This window comes from Erpetoichthys calabaricus, chromosome 7 (assembly GCF_900747795.2).
Source record: "Erpetoichthys calabaricus chromosome 7, fErpCal1.3, whole genome shotgun sequence".
Lineage (NCBI taxonomy): Eukaryota > Metazoa > Chordata > Cladistia > Polypteriformes > Polypteridae > Erpetoichthys > Erpetoichthys calabaricus.
Genome location: NC_041400.2, coordinates 188,923,250 through 188,929,621, shown reverse-complemented (window position 1 = coordinate 188,929,621; position 6,372 = coordinate 188,923,250). Strand labels below are relative to the sequence as shown.

General features: G+C 44.7%; 1 protein-coding gene across 1 annotated transcript in view; it reads left to right on the top strand.

Moving 5' to 3' along the window:
* Positions 1-419, top strand: part of LOC114644873 (testicular haploid expressed gene protein-like) — a 57,828-nt gene extending 57,409 nt beyond the window's left edge. The window contains exon 9 of the mRNA XM_051929937.1: positions 1-419. This exon is cut by the window's left edge and continues 318 nt beyond it. The gene's annotated coding sequence lies outside the window, so the exon portion shown is untranslated.
* The last annotated feature ends 5,953 nt before the right edge of the window (positions 420-6,372 follow it).

Below are 6,372 nucleotides of genomic sequence, written 5' to 3'. Positions count from 1 at the left end.
GTCAGTTATGCAATTCAAAGTTTTGTTTGATTGGCACGAGTTCTCTTCCATGGAGTGTGTAAGTAAAATGCGGAGGAGATTCAAGTGAAGTCTTGTGAAGCCATTGGCCGTGCTGGTGTTCCGCTGGTATTCTCTAAACTTGGCCAGGTGTACCCGAGTCTGCCCCCCGATGTCCCATCCAGGATTGGCTCCTCCCTTCTGTTTGATTCTAACGGGACAGTCGGGCTTGCTGCTGCTCTCCAAAGCCGTATTGGAATAGCAAGACTAGAAACAAAAACTGTTAACCCTGTGCTGACCTCCTGCACCTTAAGATGGCTATGGAACGAGTGGCCAGGATAGAGAATGTATGTGAGTTACACATTTTATACGTTAGTTTAATAATATTTATTCATTTCTTTGTCTTATTGTAAGAATTAAACCTCCATGGGTTGCTCACGCCTCATGTACGCCTTACTGTTTCATTTTTCATTTGCTGTCTTCTTTATTTGGGGTTGCAGTCCAAGTCCGCTACGTCTACCAGGCTCACCTGAACAAAGCAATAAGCAAAGCAACGATCACAGCAACTGGCTTCAAAGTCATCACCAGAAGAAAATTCAAAACCCGGGCTTCAGCTATCAAGAGATGATGGCAGCCATTAGCAGGAGTGGCCAGTGTGGTGCAACAATAGGACAATTGTGTGGAGCTGGAAGTGATGAGGAAAGAGAAACAGGGCTGTCAGTCTGCCAGCCAGGCAGGCAGACCACTCTTACACTGCACACACAGTGCCCACCAGGGGCAAAGACACATTTTCAACTTGATGTGCCCCCACTGGTCCACAGTTTAGAAATACAAATCAAACAATTCAGACGTCATGATTGAACTACCGTATATACTCGTGTATAAGTCGAGGATTCCATCCATCCATTATCCAACCTGCTTTATCCTAACTACAGGGTCACGGGGGTCTGCTGGAGCCAATCCCAGCCAACACAGGGCGCAAGGCAGGAAACAAACCCTGGTCAGGGCGCCAGCCCACCGCAGGGCACACACACACACACACACCAAGCACACACTAGGGCAATTTAGGATTGCCAATGCACTTAACCTGCCTGTCTTTGGAATGCGGGAGGAAAAAGGAGTACCCGGAGGAAACCCATGGGAGACGATCCTAAAATCAGACCCCGACTTGTACGCCTGTTCAGAAATGCGACACTTACAGTACATCCAGAAAGTATTCCCAGCGCATCACTGTTTCCACATTTTGTTATGTTACAGCCTTATTCCAAAATGGATTAAATTCATTTTTTTCCTCAGAATTCTACACACAACACCCCATAATGACAACATGAAAAAAGTTTACTTGAGGTTTTTGCAAATTAATTAAAAATAAACAAATTGAGAAAGCACATGTACATAAGTATTCACAGCCTTTGCCATGAAGCTCAAAATCGAGCTCAGGTGCCTCCTGTTTCCCCTGATCATCCTTGAGATGTTTCTGCAGCTTCATTGGAGTCCACCTGTGGTAAATTCAGTTGACTGGACATGATTTGGAAAGGCACACACCTGTCTATAGAAGGTCCCACAGTTGACAGTTCATGTCAGAGCACAAACCAAGCATGAAGTCGAAGGAATTGTCTGTAGACCTCCGAGACAGGATTGTCTCGAGGCACAAATCTGGGGAAGGTTACAGAAACATTTCTGCTGCTTTGAAGGTCCCAATGAGCACAGTGGCCTCCATCATCCGTAAGTGGAAGAAGTTCGAAACCACCAGGACTCTTCCTAGAGCTGGCCGGCCATCTAAACTGAGCGATCAGGGGAGAAGGGCCTTAGTCATGGAGGTGACCAAGAACATGATGGTCACTCTGTCAGAGCTCCAGAGGTCCTCTGTGGAAGGAGGAGAACCTTCCAGAAGGACAACCATCTCTGCAGCAATCCACCAATCAGGCCTGTATGGTAGAGTGGCCAGACGGAAGCCACTCCTTAGTAAAAGGCACATGGCAGCCCGCCTGGAGTTTGCCAAAAGGCACCTGAAGGACTCTCAGACCATGAGAAAGAAAATTCTCTGGTCTGATGAGACAAAGATTGAACTCTTTGGTGTGAATGCCAGGCGTCACGTTTGGAGGAAACCAGGCAGCGCTCATCACCAGGCCAATACCATCCCTACAGTGGAGCACGGTGGTGGCAGCATCATGCTGTGGGGATGTTTTTCAGCGGCAGGGACTGGGAGACTAGTCAGGATAACGGGAAAGATGACTGCAGCAATGTACAGAGACATCCTGGGTGAAAACCTGCTCCAGAGCGCTCTTGACCTCAGACTGGGGCGACGGTTCATCTTTCAGCAGGACAACGACCCTAAGCACATAGCCAAGATATCAAAGGAGTGACTTCAGGACAACTCTGTGAATGTCCTTGAGTGGCCCAGCCAGAGCCCAGACTTGAATCCGATTGAACATCTCTGGAGAGATCTTAAAATGGCTGTGCGCCGATGCTTCCCATCCAACCTGATGGAGCTTGAGAGGTGCTGCAAAGAGGAATGGGCCAAACTGGCCAAGGATAGGTGTGCCAAGCTTGTGGCATCATATTCAACAAGACTTGAGGCTGTAATTGCTGCCAAAGGGGCATCGACAAAGTATTGAGCAAAGGCTGTTAATACTTATGGACATGGGATTTGTCAGATTTTTTATTTTTAATAAATTTGCAAAAACCTCAAGTAAACTTTTTTCACGTTGTCATTATGGGGTGTTGTGTGTAGAATTCTGAGGAAAAAAATGAATTTAATCCATTTTGGAATAAGGCTGTAACATAACAAAATGTGGAAAAAGTGATGCGCTGGGAATACTTTCTAGATGCACTGTATATTTTTTTTTTACATCTTCTTGCCTCCTCCAATCTCTCACCAGTTTCTCAGACACATCATATTTTGTTACAGCAGCACAGTTACCAATTTCTTTCGCTACTTCAACGACTTTTAATTTAAAACTAACTTCATATTTTCTTCTGATCGAATGCTCCGTTGTAGATAAGGGATGTTCTTACGCTAAAGGTGTATGAGGGTGTGAGATACAGAAAACACAAATCAGTGTAAACGTCACTTCAGAATAGTTTGGGTATTACCGTGTGGTCACGTAGGCACAATACATAGAAAATAAAGGCCATGTGCTCCGTGGTGACTCTCTCAGGTGGGCGTTAGCATATCGTAATCTCTTGGACCAACAGCGTGAGTTTTCCGCATTCAACTTATATGACCGAAAGTATAAAATACTGGAAATTATACAGTAAAATAAAGTCTTGACTTATCTATGAGTATATATGGTACACATTGCAGACATTTCGTCACATAGGACTTTTTCTACACAGTCCTCCCATTTCAGGACACCATAGTGTTTGAGATAATTGGTGTCACAGGTGTTTGTGATTCCTCAGGTGGGATTCATGGCTTCATAGGAAACCTCGGCTTGCTACTACCCTTTGGAGTCTGTAGTTGCCGTTTTTCAACTTGAGGACAAGAGCTGTGCCAATGAAACTCAAAGAAGACATTAAGAGCCAATTGGCACTGGTGTGTGTGTGTGTTTGCCCTGCAATGGACTGGCACCACGTCCAGGATTTGCTCCCAGTGCTATCTGGGATAGGCTCCAGCAGACCCAGTTCAGAACAAAGCAGGTTAGAAAATGACTGACTTGTTATTTCAGATGAGCATTGATTGGTCGTCAGCTCTGATGCACACAGAGACCCCCAGCCCCCCAATACAAACACTTGATACCCCAGGGATGGCAGAAGAGCTCTTTGTGATGAATATCGACTCACATCATGATCATCAATTTGACCCTTCAAGAACGCAGAGTCAGCTTTAAAGAAGTGTGCTGGATTTTCAAGGTGGCATCCATACGTCTGCATTCCTGCACACCAATCGTTTAACTCGGACTCCTTGGGGAGGATAAGCTTTCATCCATTAACGTCTATTCTAGCAAAGTCAGCCAAAAAGGGGAAACAAGCCCGGCGGCGGCTTGGATTCGTCACATAACGCATTCTTCCTCCTCTCTGCTGCTGCATGGCTTTATTTTTTTTAAAAAGCTGATGCAATGCGCTGTCACAGGACTCAGATGCTTCAAGCTCAGGATGAATGCTGGAATATAAATGTGTGACATTTTAATTTAATGGAGGAGGAGGTTGGGGGCTTGTGCTGATTATTGCAAGTTGCCACTCCCATCACACACTGAACCACCTGGACTGGGACCCGAGTGTGGCGGGTGACTCTTCAGCACCACACTGGAACAGTGGGAGGTTTTTGATGGTGGCTGCAGTTCAAATCCTACCACCAACCACCAAGTTTTCACTATAAGTTGGAGGAACTGCTTGCAGATTAACGTCATACCCAGGATGACGCAATTGCTGGTTAAGGGCCTTGCTTAAGTGCCCAATGGGGTGGAATCAATTCTGAAGGGGATTCGAATTGGCAACCTACTGATTGCTGTCACAGACCCTCAGTCTCAGAGTGACCTCTTCTTCGTCTTCTTTCGGCTCTCCACAGCAGATCACCTGTTTCCATATCGTCCTGTCCTCGTCATCTTGTTCTGTTACACCCATCACCTGCACGTCTTCTCTCACCACATCCATAAACTTTCTTTTAGGCCTTCCTCTTCTCCCCCTACCTTGCAGCTCTATCCTTAGAACCCCTCTCCCAATATACCCAGCATCTCTCCTCTGCAGACGTCCAAACCAATGCAATCTTGTCTCTTTGCCTCCAAACCATCCCACCTGAGCTGACCCTCTAATGTCCTCATGTCTAATTCTGTCCATCCTCATCACACCCAATGCAAATCTTAGCATCTTTAACTCTGCCACCTCCAGCTCTGTCTCCTGCTTTCTGGTCAGTGCCACCGTCTCTAACCCATATAACATAGCTGGTCTCACTAATGTCCTGTAGACCTTCCCTTTCACTCTTGCTGATACCCGTCTGTCACAAATCACTCCTGATCAGAGCCGGGAGAAGGGTAAGGCACTTGCCTCGGGTGAACAATGGGAAAGGGTACCAAATTGATGAAAAATTAAAATCAATAAATTGCAAACGAAAAAAAAGAAAGAAGCCAAATGTATGTTCGTCAAATACCTTAAGCAAACTGACGATTTTTATCGGACGCTCTCGCGCGATACACTCATTTCCTCGTATGATGTCGCCCTATAAATTCTGAAGAATTCTTAGCAGAAATAATCAGTTTCAAAAAATCCGGCAAGGAAGTTAATTCCAGACCTTAAAGCAGCTACAAGTTTAGATCTTTTAAACAAACGATTCATGAATATATTGTTTAGTTCAGTCCTGTCCACATCTAGAAGTTGTATTGAAAATATTCCCAACACTACCTGTCACTGTAGCTTCCGGTGAAAGAAACTTTAGTAAATTAAAAATGATCAAAACATATTTAAGATCGTCACTTGCTCAGGAAAAATTGTCCAGTAGGGCAATTTTATCAATCGAACAGCAACTGACAAAACAAATTAGTTTTGATAAAATAATTGATGAAGTTGTTTCATTAAACGCAAGAAAACTAAAACCTTTATAAAAAAGATTTTATATTGGCCATTTATTTATTTATTGCAATTATATTAAATTTTGCTTTTTCTAAAGTATTATTGATATTATTTTGTCTCTATCATTAAATTACTGAAAAATTTGTAAAATTCTAATGCATCCATCCATTATCCAACCCGCTACATACTAACTACAGGGTCACGGGAGGCAATCCCAGCCAACACAGGGCGTAAGGCAGGAAACAAACCCCGGGCAGGGTGCCAGCCCACCACAGGGCACACACACACACCAAGCACACACTAGAGATAATTTAGGATCGCCAATGCACCTAACCTGCATGTCTTTGGACTGTGGGAGGAAACCCACGCAGACACGGGGAGAACATGCAAACTCCACGCAGGGAGGACCTGGGAAACGAACCTCTGGTCTCCTTACTGCAAGGCAGCAGCACTACCCGCTGCGCCACCGTGCCACCCTATTCTAATTCATCTCATGTGTAATACTTATTTTGTTTGTCTTTTGTTAAGGTTGGTGTGATTTTATTTTTAATATGTGCAAGTTTATGTTCCTATTACTATTGTACTATTACTGTGTTCTGTGATTTTTTATTTAACAATTAATACATTTATTTTGTTCTCAAAATCATTTATTTATTTATCCATCCATCCATCCATTTTCCAACCCGCTGAATCCGAACACAGGGTCACGGGGGTCTGCTGGAGCCAATCCCAGCCAACACTGGGCGCAAGGCAGGAACCAGTCCCGGGCAGGGCGCCAACCCACCACAGGACACACACACGGGACAATTTAGAAATGCCAATCCACCTAACCTGCATGTCTTTGGACTGTGGGAAGAAACCCATGCA